Source organism: Elephantulus edwardii, unplaced genomic scaffold (assembly GCF_000299155.1).
Source record: "Elephantulus edwardii isolate Elephantulus edwardi_28Jun2011 unplaced genomic scaffold, EleEdw1.0 scaffold00129, whole genome shotgun sequence".
In the NCBI taxonomy this organism is placed as follows: Eukaryota; Metazoa; Chordata; class Mammalia; order Macroscelidea; family Macroscelididae; genus Elephantulus; species Elephantulus edwardii.
Genome location: NW_006399879.1, coordinates 8,713,330 through 8,727,495, shown reverse-complemented (window position 1 = coordinate 8,727,495; position 14,166 = coordinate 8,713,330). Strand labels below are relative to the sequence as shown.

The 14,166-nt window shown below is 49.5% G+C and overlaps 1 protein-coding gene across 3 annotated transcripts in view; it reads right to left on the bottom strand.

Annotated features, from left to right (window-relative positions):
- Positions 1 to 14,166, bottom strand: part of JAKMIP1 (janus kinase and microtubule interacting protein 1) — a 95,418-nt gene that overhangs the window by 53,432 nt on the left and 27,820 nt on the right. The gene's annotated exons all lie outside the window — the stretch shown is intronic.

Below are 14,166 nucleotides of genomic sequence, written 5' to 3'. Positions count from 1 at the left end.
TTGTGGGGTGAGGGGTGGACACCATCAGCAGGGGAGGGGGGAGCCTGGCCATCCTTGTGGGGTGAGGGGTGGACACCATCAGCAAGGGAGGGGGGAGCCTGGCCATCATTGTGGGGTGAGGGGTGGACACCATCAGCAGGGGAGGGGTAACCTGGCCACCATCATGGGCGAGCAGAGCTGAGGTCAGCCTGGAAGGTGGTCTGGTGGGGACAGTTCCACCTGGACCTTCATCCATACCATGAGCTCCTCTCTGCTTGGCCTGAGAGCCCCCACATCTGCTCATGAGACACGGCCCTGCCTGTGGCCCCAGAGCACTCTGCTTGCACAGAGCCTGAACTTGAGGTAGTGCTTGGAGGGGCTGCACAGCTCAGAGGAGGACAGGTCCACCGCTCTCCATAGAGCTTCCCAGGCACCTGCTCACGCACTGAAGGGTTGTCAGGGGAGCCAGCATTGATCAAATCTGTCAGCACCAGTATTCCAACTTATCTTACTTCATTTTTCTGGACCACATCTTGGTCATTTTCACAAAATCTCAGACTTTCCCACAATCCTGCTGCAGGTTAACTGACCACAGTGGTCAGTAAGCCCTGGTAGACAAAGACTGTATGACTTGCTCTGGAGTGATGGTCTGGAGTGGAGCCCAGTCTCCTCGACCTGCCAGGAGCTGGCGTGTGTAGATGCCAATGGGTGGTTCCAACAGAACAAGTGACCTCAAGCAAGAGCACAAGATGCTGCCGTACCCTGTGCCATCCCCCCGGCCGCTGCCTGGGCCCATCGCTGCAGCCACTGCGTCCACCGCCTTATTGAGGGTCTTACTCTCGTTTTTCTAAGCACGATGTCCAGAGGCCTGTGGTGCTTAAGTGGTGCACTGCCAACTCAAAGGTACACGGTTCGAATCCGCCAGCTGCTCCTGGGAGAACGATGGGCAATCTCCTCCACACTATTTACTGCCTCCGAAAACCTGCTGGAGGTCCGACAATGAGCAGACGGACTCTCAGCCTCATGTCTAGGACCATTCTGGCTGCAGTCCTTCCAAGTTGTGCACCATCAAATTGGAACTAACCTGCAGCTGAAACCCTTTGGCAGGTTTTCAGAGGCGATGAATTGCACAGTAAGAGATCACCTATCTTTCTCCTGTGGAGCAGCTGGTGGGTCCAAATCACGTGCATTTAGGATTGCAGCACAGCTTCTTGCCAGTAGGCCACCAGAGTTCCTTTCTTCCAATATACACTTATTAATTCCTTTTTTTAAAAAATGAAAGTTCATAAAGAACTTGGGTTTCCAGTCATTTATTTTTGCACATTTTCCTCCCAGCCCTCCCTCCAGCCCAGATCGCTGTTTTCTTTGGGAACAAAGTTCTTTCATTGTTATACAGTCCGTCCCTGCCTCAGACCACTTTACTATGCAGCTCTGGACTCTTGTCATGCCAATAATACCTAATCATTTATTCCTTTTATACAGTTCTCTCCCTCGTCTGTTTCAATGCCGTGTAGATTATCCCTTCTTTTCTTAGTTTTCCCTCAGCCCCCATGTCAGTCCCATTTTATAACAGTGGCATTATGCCATATCTGTCTTTTTGTGACTGAGATACTTCACTCAGCACAATGTCCTCCAGGGTCACCCATTTTGAATAATATTGCATGAGTTCCTTGTTTTTCAATGCAGCATAGTATTCCATTGTGTGAATGTACCACAGCTTCTCTATCCATTCGATTGTTGATGGGCACTTGGGTTGTTTCCAACTCTTTGCTATTGTGAACAAAGCCATGATAAACATGGGTGTGCATATATCTATTTGGGTGGCAGTTATGGTCTCTTTAGGGTATATTCCCAGTAGTGGAATTGCTGGGTCAAATGGATTCTTGAAGTAAAACATGATCCATTCAATAGTCTCCACCATAATTCAAGGGTTTTTAATTCTCTGCTGCTGTTATGTGCCATCGAGTCAGAACCGACACAGATGACTCTCCCCAGCAGGTTTTCAGAGGCTTTCAATTTCATGGGAGAAGAATGCCCGCCCACAGAGCAACGATGAACTCTAACGGTGTGGCTTCAGGTTGGCAGCACAATTTTTCTTGGTTGTTATGTGTCACTGAGTCACCTGTGACCCACAGCGGCCCTATGTACAATAGCTGGGCCCTATCCTGAGCTGTCTCACTGTCTCTGACACCACTCTCCCATTACCCCTACTTACTGTGCCTATCTATCTTATCAGGGGTCTTCCTCTCCTGCACTTCCCCTCCCTTCTGAGCATGATGTCCTTCTCCAAGGACTGGTCCCCCCCGGCTATGTGCCCAAAGTATATCATACAGAGCTTCAAAATCCTTGAATCCAGGGAGCAACTTGGTTTCACCCTCTCTAGGATATGCATGTTTGTTCTCATGGCAGTCCATCTTCTCCAGCACCACAACTCAAAGGAATCTACTCTTCTTCTGTCATCCTTAGTAATCAACCATCTCTCTGATGCCTAGCATGTAATTGCAAAGACCATGGCCTGGATCACGCGTGCCTTAGTCTCTAGGCTGACATCATTGCTTTTCAGCACTCTGGAGAGGACCTCTCTAGAGAGGCCCCTGAGAGTAGACTTTCTCAATACAATTAATCTTTTGATTTCCATACTGCTGATGCCATGAGCACTGACTGTGAGGCTGAGCAAGCTGAAATTGTAAACAACCTCAAGCTCTTCTCATCTATCCTGGTGCTGCCAATTGGCCCTGTGATAAGAAGCTTTTTCTTCTTGATGTTGGGCTACAACCCATATTGGAGACTTTAGTCCTTGACCTTCTGCAGCAAATGCTTCAGTCCTTTAGTTTCAACAACCAAGGTTGTGCCATCTGCATAGCACAGGCTGTTGATGAGTCTTCCTCCAATCCTGATGCCACCCTCGTCATAATTCTTTTCTAGTCTTTCTTATTTATTGTCCAACTTCCACAAGCATATAAAGTGACTGGAGATAGCATGACATCAGTCAGGCACCCCTTAAAGAATGGCCACAGAGCTCCCTAAAAGGTTCCAGACAGCAGACTTGCCAATATCTCTTTTGATTTCTTCGTAGCTGCTACCATAGATGTTGCTGAAACCTTCGACAATTTTTATCTTTTCTCTATTTGTCACAATGCTGTTTTATTGACCCTGTTGTGAGAATTTTCTTTTCTTTATTTTGAAGTGTAGCCCCACATTGAAAAAAGTCTTTGGGTCTTTTTTTTTTTCACCAAACAAAATTGTGTCACCTGCATATTACGCTTACCTCCAGTCCTGATGCCATGAGCTTCTTTGTATGGTCCGGCTTCTTAGTTAATTTGCTCAGCATTCAGACTGAATGTGCGTGGTTAAATGATACAACCCTGATGCACGCCTTTCCGGACTGTCATGCAGTGGCCTGTTCCCTTGTTTGAATCACTGCATCTTGATCCATGCACAGGCACCGCATGAGCGCAATCAAATGTTCTGGAATTCCCATCCTTCTGAATGTGACCGATAATTTATTATGACCCACAGAGTCAAATGCCATTGCACAGTCAATAAAGCACAAGAGTCATCTGCTATCAGCAATAACAGCTCCTGTTTCATGGTCTCTCCGGATCTTGCTTTGATCCACCAGTTCCTTGTCAATATATCGCTCCTACCTCTTTTTTTTACCATTTTATAACTTTATTTGATAATCAGCTATTTGTTTTCATTCACATTGAAGGCCAGTAGATTTTTTTAAGTGGTGACAGGTACATAGGTAACTAGTGTTCACATTTGGGGTATCTTCATCTTCATTCTATTTTCTGGACAACCGTACATGGACGCGGAATGGGACATTCCTTATCCCTTTAGCCCAGAAGGCTTTGTGAAGCCTGGTGTCATGCAAACATTTGGTGTTCCCATCTCCTTCATGGCAAATTTCCACATCTCCTTGAGTGCCGAGGGGCATGCTATCCCACTCCACAGATGCGCTTGCACATGTTGATGGCAGACTCTGTGGTCCCACGTCATTGATGGCAGAATGACCCGTCTTCTCACCACTCTTCTTTGTAGGGCCCTAGTGCCAGGACCAGGCTGGAAAGGCTTCTAACATTTTTTAAATTATCTTTGCAAGATTTTACTCATGCATGATATCAAATATAATTTCAATACAATTCTTTCCACGTGCTTGCTGGCTCACCTTTGGTTGGAATGGGCACAAATGTGGATCTTTTCCAGTAGATGCCTTCTTGACATAGACCACTAAGTGTTTCCAGTACTGCATTCATTTGCTGAAACATCTCAGTTGGTATTCTGTAAGCAACTGGAGCCTTGTTTTTTTTTCTTTTTTAAAACAATACTTTCAAACAGAGGAGGACCTGAAGCTTTTGGTGTAGAAGGTCAAGGACTGTAGTCTTCAACATGGATTGAAGCTCTACATCTAGAAGACAAAAATTCTCACCACAGCCCACCATCAGCACCATAACAGATGGAGAAGAGATTGAGATTGTTAGCAGTTTCAGTTTGCTTAGCTCCACAATCAATACCTTTGGCACCAGCAGTCAGGAAATAAAAAAACAAACTGCATTAAGGAAATCTGCTGTCAGGGATCTCTCTAGAGTGTTGAGGGGCAATGATTTCAGTCTAGAGACTAAGGTGCACCTGATCCAGGCCATAGTTTTGCAATTGTCTGATATGCATCAGAGAGCTGGACAATGACTAAGGATGACAAAAGAAGAAACAATGCCTTTAATCTGTGGTGCTAGAGAAGAGTGTTGAACATACCATGAACTACCAAGAAAACAAGCAGGTCTGTCTTGGAGAGGGTGAGACCAAGTTTCTCCTTGGAGGCTGGATTTTGAAGCTGCATCTCACATACTTTGGGCATGTGTCCAGGAGAGACCAGTCCTTAGAGAAGGACACCATGCTTGGAAGGATAGAGGACACACAGGAGAGGAAGACCCTGGATGAGATGGATTGACATAGTGACTGGGGTACTGGGGGTTAGTGTGTCAGACAGTGAGACTGGCTCAAGACAGGACAGGGTTCAGAGCTATTGTGCATAGGATCGCTGTGAGTTGTGAGCGACTCCACAACACTGCACCTCGTTGCTTGTATTTGTTCTTCCGTTTTTTTAGTTTGAGAAATGGCAAGCATGTCCTTTCCTTGTGTTTTGCTGACTCCAGGTTTTTGCATATTTCATTATGGGACTTTGCTTTGTCTTCCCAAGCAACCTTTTGACACTTTCTGTTCAGTTCCCTTTATCATTTCTTCCTTTTGCCTTAACTACTCCGTGATCCAGAGAAAACAACAGACTGTCTTGTGACTTCCATTTTGGTCTTCTCTTTAGTTCTTGTCTTTCTGAAGACTTTTGCTTCCTTCCCGTAGAATGTGACGTCCGTCTCAGCTTGTGATCTTCTGTCATCGACATTCAGAGCATCACATCTACTCTTGAGGTGGGTTTCTAAACTCCAGTGTTAACTTTTCATTTCTTCAGCTTCACCTTGAACTTGCATGTGAGCAATTGGTGGTCTTTCTACACTCAACCTTGTCTTGACTAATGAACTACCTGTAAAAATACACGAGTAGTTGATTTGATTTCTGTTAATTCCATCAGAAGAGGTGCCATTTGCACTTTTATAAAGGTATTTGCAACAAATATGTCTCCGATCCTGTAAAATTCTATCATGTGATCCCTGGCACCACTTCTATTGCCAAGGCTGTATTTCCAACTCTTGATTCTTCTCTGTTTCCAATTTTCACATTTCAATCACCAGTGATTATTAATGCATCTTGATTACATGTTTGATCCATTTCAGACTGCAGAAGTTAGCAAAAGTCTTCAGTTTCTTAGCTCTGGAATTAATGGTTGATGTGAAGGACAGTGTCTTGACCAGCCATCCTGTAACTGTCAGTGCTGAATTACACGTAATTGTAAAACGGTTTGTTTGCTTGTTTTTTACAGTGAATGTGGGGCTGTTCTTCTTCATTTTGCCTTTCCAGACATATCAGATCATAAGACCAATCGCATGTCTGATTCAGAGGCCGACACTCGTCCACCTCAGCTCACTCCCGCGGAGGACGTGACTGCGGTGCTGTGTGTCACTTTATACAGCATCCACTTCTTCCTGGACATGGATGGAAGCTCACATCTGCTTCTCCTCCTGAGCTGTGTCACAGGAATTGAGGGTCCTGGAAGCCTCACTCCAGTCACATCACTAAATGGGCTTACTTGGAGGAGGCGACTCTTCCTTGGTCCTGAGTGACTCATCCTCTGACACGCTCATGGACACACACAAGGTTCCTCCTTCCTGGCCTTAGTGTGGACACTCTGCTGATGTCTGTCCATCGTAACTCCCAGGTATGATACTGCTGGGGTCTGGACAGAGATGACCAGGTCAAGTCTGGCAGGTGGACAGAGAGTTTAAAATCTGACCCCAAGGCTGTGGCTGGCCTGGCAGGCACCCAGACAATTCCTTAACAGTGGCACTTAGAGAAAAAAATTATGTCCGAGTTTTCTGAGAACTTGGGGTTTTCCAACTCTCAGGAGCAGTCCTGCTCTGCTGCACCGGTCATCTGGCGTCAGCCAACCCCATGGCAGCTGCCTTTGCTCTTGAGAAGCAGGAAACACACATGGACTCAAATATCCCTGCAGACGAGCCCAGCCGAGTCCTAGAGCCCAAATGATCTGGGAGCAGAGTGGTGGCACCAGGGCAGTGTCAGGGTGCTCAGGAGACCCCGTGCAGACACAGTCCACTCATCGCCCCATCCCTGTGCTGGTCAGCCAGCCTGACTCAAAGCCCTCACTGTGGTCAGCATCACAGAGTCCTGTGCCAGGACTGTCCACCTCAGGTGTGGATCCCTCTTGTGCGAATGACACTGAGCCTGGTTACCCGATGGCCTTGGAGACCTGTTAAGCACCTGTTATGAGTCTTAACACAGCATTAAAGTGAGTCAGTGCAGGTGCACACGCACACGGTATCATACCACCACGGCTGTAAACAACCTCGCCCAGAACCCAGGGAGCCCTGGTCGGTAACACAGCCCCAGGGACCAGGCTGGAATGGCGAGCTGGAGGGAAGAGTAAACAGCAGCAACAGGGAATCCAGAATGATACACTACCTTCCCAAACCACCACCATCCTGACTCCCAACTGGGTCAGTTTTTCTTTAAAGGGTTACCTGTTTCAGGATGCTAAAATTTCAGGGCGTAACCTCTTGATGCTTAGTCCAAGAGAGAGTGAGAACAGGCTGCTCCTTGGAGGCAAGGATTCTGAGGCTTTATCTGACATACTTTGGCCATATTTCAAGGAGGGACCAGTCCTTGGAGATGGGCAACATGCTTGGAACGGTAGAGGTTTAGAGAAAGAGAGGGGAACCATCTATGAAATGTATTAATTCAGTGACTAGGGTAACGGGATGTGTCAGACAGTAAGGTTGGCACAGGCTGCTGTACATAAGGTCACTATGAGTCACAAGAGACTCGACAACACATAACAACAACAACCACCTCTTGACATTCCCAGGAGTTTGCAAATCTCAAACCATCAATCTCTGATGATCTTAAAAGACTCCTGAGGGCCTCGATCTACTGCCTCACTCGGGCCAAGCACATCCACCATGAGAAGGGCTCCCTGCTCTCATTTCTTCCCAGCCAAGTGTCACCCTACTACCTCATTTTACAAACCAAAGCCTGTTCTATAAATGCAGCTTTGTGAGCAATGGTTAAAACCAGCATTTCTTCTTTATTCACACTGTGTCTATCAGCAGTGCTAACCCTCAGTGGGTCGCCCCTCCTGGCCTTCTGCCCCCACCCTGGCCCTTTCTCCTCACCCAGCCCCCTCAGCCCCTCTTGGCCCTTCTCCTCACATGGTCCCTCCTGGCCTTTCTCCCCTCACCCGTTTCTCATCACCCAGCCCCCTAGGCCCCTCTCGGGCTTTCTCCTCACCTGGTCCCTCCTAACCCTTCGCCCCCCACGCCAGCCCCTTCTCCTCACTCAGCCCCCTCGGCCCCTCCTCGTTCCTCTCCTCACCCTGGTACCACTTCCAGTAGAATCCTCATTAACTGAAGGGTATCCTGGCCCAGTGGGGACTTTCCTACCCCTTCAATCCCTCCCCTGTCAGCTGACCTTCATGCTTGTAGGTCATCTCTTGGCAGCCGGAGAAGTAAAGGCAGACGAGAGCACAGAGGGTTAGGAAGAAGGAGAAGTACAGCACAAACAGGAGGTACTCCATGTGCGTGCCTGCTGCACCCCCCGGCCAGGCTCTCAACCAGGACCGGCCACAGGCCTCTCGGCTCTGGGAGGCAGCCCCCTCCTGCCACGTCTGAGCTCTCCCAGCACCCGTGCCAGAGCCCACAGCGCAGCTGCCCAGCAGGACTCCTCTACAGAAAGGGTGCTGGCAAAGAAGCGTCCTGGATCTGGCCACTTGGGCCACACTCAGCAGCACTACCCCAATGCCAGCTGGGCACACTGTCACTGAGGGTGGCTGGGAGCTGTGTTATCCTCAGGGACAGACCTTTCAGCCCCAAGTTTGCACGAGCCCAGTGTCTGTCGTCAATGCTGTCCCTCGGGCTTGGGTCCCCAGCACCAGCACTAGCAACCGTGACAGCCCAGCCTCCTCCCGTAGGACCTACACCAAGCATGGGCGTGCCTCCTCCTCCTGGTAGGAACAATCCTGCCAGGCCCCAAGCACCCCAATCCCCCAGCCCTCTGACTCGTCAAACAGGTGCTTCCTGCGACCATGTCATCAGTGTTGACCACTGATGCCAATAGAACAAATCCCTCTGGAAGGCAAAGTGTCAGTCTTTCTTCACTCCCACACAGGACACAAGTGAGGCACCCACACCCGGGAAAGGGTGAGGCACCCACACACAGGCAAAGGGGAGACACCCACACACAGGCACAGATGAGACACCCACACACAGGCAAAGGGGAGACACCCCCACGCAGGCACAGGTGAGGCACCCACCCACACACAGGCACAGGTGAGACACCCACACATGGGTACAGGTGAGGCACCCACACCCGGGCACAGATGAGGTACCCACACACAGGCAAGCGTAAGACACCTCCACACAGGCAAGGGTGAGGCACCCCCGCCATGGGCACAGGTGAGACACCCACACACGGGCACAGGTGAGACACTCACACACGGGTACAGGTGAGGCACCCACACACGGGTAGAGGTTAGACACACACACACAGGCAAGGGTGAGGCACCCACACATGGGCACAGATGAAGCACCCACACACAGGCACAGGTGAGACACACATACACGGGTACAGATGAGACACCCACACATGGGCACAGGTGAGGCACACACACACGGTACAGGTGAGACACCACACATGAGTACAGGTGAGGTACCCCCACATGGGCACAGATGAGACACCCACACATGGGCACAGATGAGACACCCCCACACAGGCACACGTGAGGCACCCACACACGGGCACAGGTGAGACACACACACACGGGCACAGTTGAGACACCACACACGGTACAGATGAGACACCCACATACGGGCATAGATGAGACACCCCCACACGGGCACAGTTGAGACACCCACACACGGGCACAGATGAGACACCCACACACGGGCACAGATGAGACACCCACACACGGGCACAGATGAGACACCCACACACGGGCACAGGTGAGACACCCACACACGGGCACAGATGAGACACCCACACACGGGCACAGATGAGACACCCCCACACGGGCACAGTTGAGACACCCACACACGGTCACAGATGAGACACCCACACACGGGCACAAATAAGGCACCCACACACAGTACAGGTGAGACACCCACACACGGGCACAGGTGAGACACCCACACACGGGTACAGGTGGGGCACCTCACATGAGCATAGAATGAAGGACCCACACACAGATAAGGGCTCACCACATGAGCATAGGTGAGGGGTAGGAAGGCACACACATACACACACACACAGAGGCATGTCTGAAGCCCACCCAGGGGCTTCCTTTCTATGCATCAGACCTCGAGGCCTGCAAAGACATCCCCAGACAAGCAGAGGACACCTCAGTCAAATACACACATATATGTGCATGCATGCATGGGTATACAAGGAGTGCTGGTGGTCTGACAATAAGGAGCTGCACTGCTAACCCAAAGGTACACGGTTCTAACCCACCAGGTGCTCCATAGAAGAAAGATGGGCAATCTCTTTCAGTGCAATTTACTGCCTCTGAAAACCTGCTGGAGGGTCAGCTATGAGCTCTGACTTGACAGTACTTAACAACAACTATGTATATGTGTGTATGAAGAATGCTACATCAGGCTTGGAGGAAGACTCATCAAAAGCCTGCGGTGTGCACATAACATCACCTCGCTTGCTTAAAAGTAAGAGGCTGTGATGTGCTGAAGAAGACTGCGCCCTTCAGCATGGATCACAATTCAACATCAAGAACGCAGAACTCCCTGACGGGCCAGTCAGCAACATCATGATGGGCAGAGAAAAAACTAAAGTTGCCAAGATTTCATTTCACTTAGCTCTACAATCCACACCCACGGGAGCAGGGGTTGAGAGGTCAACTAATGATGCTGTTGGTTGGTTGGTTTTTTCCTTGTTGTGTATCATCGAATCAGATCTGACTGGCACACGAGGAGATTGCCCCTCCTTCTCCAGCACAGCATGTGGTGGATTTGAACTGCACACCTTTGGGATTGAACATGTTGTGGTTGTTGTTACATGTTATCGAGTCATGCAAGACTCATAGCGACCCTATGTACACTAGCTCTGAAACCCTATCCTGAGCCAATCTCATCTGACAGACCTAAGCCCATTTCTCCAGTCACTGAGTCAATCCATCTCATCCTGGGTCTTCTCCTACGCTGTCCCTCCACCCTTCCAAGCATGATGTCCTTCTCCAAGGACTGGTCCCTCCTGGACATGTGCCCAAAGCATGTCACACAGAGCTTCAAAATCCTTGCCTCCAGGGAGCAGCCAAGTTTCATCCTCTCCAGGACAGACCTGTTTGTTCTCCTAGCAGTCCACAGTCTGTTCAACACTCTTCTCCAGCATCACAACTCAAAGGCATTGATCCTTCTGTCATCCTTAGTTATTATCCAGCTTTTGGATGCATAGCAAGTAATTGCAAGGACCATAACCTTGATCAGGTACACCTCAGTCTCCAGAATGACATCCTTTCTCTTCAATACTCTAGATAGGTCCCTGACAGCAGTTTTTCCCAATGCAATTTGTCTTTTAATTTCCTGACTGCTGGTGGCAACAGTGTTCATTGTGGAATCAAGCAAGCTGAAATTATCAACAACTTCGATTTCTTCTCTGTCCATCACAAAGCGGCTGATCGGCCCAGTGGTGAGAATCTTTGTCTTCTTGATGTTGAGCTTCAGCGAATATTGAAGACTCCAGTCATCGACCTTCTGCAGCAAATGCCTCAAGTTCTCTTCAGTTTCAGCATGCAGGATTGTGTCATCTACATATTACAGGATGTTGATGAGTCTTCCTCCAATCGTGATGTCACATTCCTCCTCATAAAAGTTAGCCTCCTGAATGCATATGTTGCTCTGCATATTAGACTGAAAAGGTATGAAGACAGGAAGCATCCTTGATGTACAGCTTTCCTGATCCTGAACCATGCAGTGTTTCCCTGCTCTGTTCTGACTACTGTTTCCTGGTCCAAGCATAGGTTTACATGAGCACAATTAAGTGTTGTGGGATTCTCATTCTTCTCAAGGTTAGCCACAATTTGTTGTGATCCACACAGTCAAGTGCCTTTGTATAGTCAATGAAACACAAATAGACATTCCTCTCGTGCTCTCTCCTTTCAACCCAGATCCATCTAATATTGGCTACAATGTCCCTAATGCCATGGCCTCTTCTAAACCCAGAGTGCACATCTGGCAGTTCTCTGCTGATGTACTCTTCCAGCTGTCTCTGAATAATCTTCAGCAGGATCTTGCTTGCATGTGATATTTGTAATTTTGTTCATAATTTCCACGTTCTGTCGGGTCACCTTATTTTGTAATGAGAACAAATATAGCTCTCTTCCAGTCAGTTGGCCGGGTAGTTGTCCTCCAGATTTCTTGGCATAACCTGGTGAGCACGTCCAGAGCAGCATCTGTTTGCTGAAATATTCCCAGGGCTTTGTTTTTTGCCAATCTCTTCAGAGAAACTTGACCTTCCTCCTTCATCATCATAGGCTCCTGATCATATGCTGTTTCGTTAATTCTTCTGTGTCAGCCAATCCTTTCTGGTACAGTGCCTTGGTGTACTCTTTCCATCATCTTTTGATGCTTCCTGGGTCATTCACCTTTCTGCCTTCAGCATCCTTAAGTATTGCAACTTGAGGTTTAAATTTGTTCTTCAGTTCCTTCAGCTTAAGACATGTGGAGCAAGTTCGTCCCTCTTCAAGGGGAGACATCCCTGCAGAAAGACATCATGCTTGGAAAAGCAGAGGGTCAGAGGAAAAGGGGAAGCCCACCGAAAGAGGTACTGGCACTGGCCACAACAGTGGGCTCAGACATGGTGGTGACAGCGAGGACCAGAGGTGTTTCTCTTCACGGAATAAGAATAGCTGGAAGCCAGAATGAAACATACCTAACAGGAGTGTGTATTTCAACGTCAACAGTGTTTGAAGAAAGGGGTATCTAATTTCACCTTTGTAAAACCATGACATGCTATTTCATTTAATGTTTTTCATGTAGCCACGCTTCCAAATGCGGGGCAGCCATCCTGGGAAGCCTGTTTCAGGTGGGCCTGTGGGCAGCAGGTGGGGGCAGTCAAGTTGGGAGGCCTTGCCGGTCCCACAAGCCCCAGCAGTGATGCGAGAGGCGCTGTAAGCTTCGAGCACCGCACGGGGGCGCCGGCGAGACAGCACTGGTCCAGCTCCGCGGGGGGGGGGGGGGGGATGTGGGAATTGTATACTAATGAAGGACCAGGCAGCACATTCCGTTGCCTAGCAACCTGCAACTCTCCCAGGTTCTGTGGCACACAAACTGGCTGGTGGGTTTGCTGCAAGGATACCACATCCATCCAGTTCTTAGGGATCTGCATTCATCAGGCCAGCTGCTGCCTGACCCCAGCCATGTGCATTCACGTGGTCAGCCAGTTGGACTCGCGAGCCTTCCAGGAACCAACCAAACGTCACAGCTAAGGTTCATTCCTGTCTCTGCGGGTTCCTCTTCTCCAGGAGGCATGTTGAAACCAGGAGATGAGCCAGGGCCCTGCAGAGCATATCCAGGGACCCCACAGGGCTGCGGGGCACATGTCTCTTCACCTGGATCGGAAAGACCACCCCCTCTAGACTTCTGCTCAGGGTGGCCCCTGTGATGCAGCTCTCCCAGAAGACACGCAGGGGTGCTGCTCCCAGCCATCCACCTCAGCCATTCAAATGACAATCAGCCATGAAATACCCATGTGGTGAGCATGCTTCTCGGACAAAGATGCCCATAGAGGGGCCCTCCTCAGGGCAGGAAAGGGGATCAGTGGTCAGCCTTAATGAAACATCTAACAACCAGGGCCAGGGCAGACTGTCCACAAAGAGCTGGTCTTTGAGTGCCAGCCCTTGCGGCTCACTCCTCAGAAGCAGCTGAGGCCCAGGCAGGACACTAGCTCGGCCGTCAGCTAACCAGGCCAAGCATCGCAGCAGATTCTGTTTATGGTACCCTCTGACCACATGGGTAAATGCTTACCATAGAACAGCTAAGAAAGTCTGTTCTGCAGTTAGGCCACAGTGCGAAGGTCACTCAGGGCAACGATCCAGGGCCATCAGTCAAGGGGCCGTGGATGGGGAGTGCCATTTCCCACTTGTATTCATGTGGATGCACATTTAAACACAAAAAATTCTGCCCAGACACATTCCATCCACATTCTCTCCCACAGAGACAGAGATGGTCCAGTGGTAGACCTCTTGGTTCCACACTAGAGACCAGGGTTTGGTTCCCCTGCACAACCACACCATCTGTCAGAGGTGTTTACATTTTTATGACGCTGAGCCAGTTTCAGCAGACCATTCAGACTAAGACAGATGGGAAAAAAGCCTGAAAATCCTCATAATGGAGACGGCTCAGCAGTGTCAGGGAGTCCCCCCAGGTCAGAGGTTGACAGCGCAGGACTGGGCAGTGTAAGGGAGTCCCTGTGAGTGAGAGGGCAATGTCTTTCCCATGGGTCAGAGGTCAATGTCTCCCCCATGGGTCAGAGGTCGACGGCTCAGGACGGGGC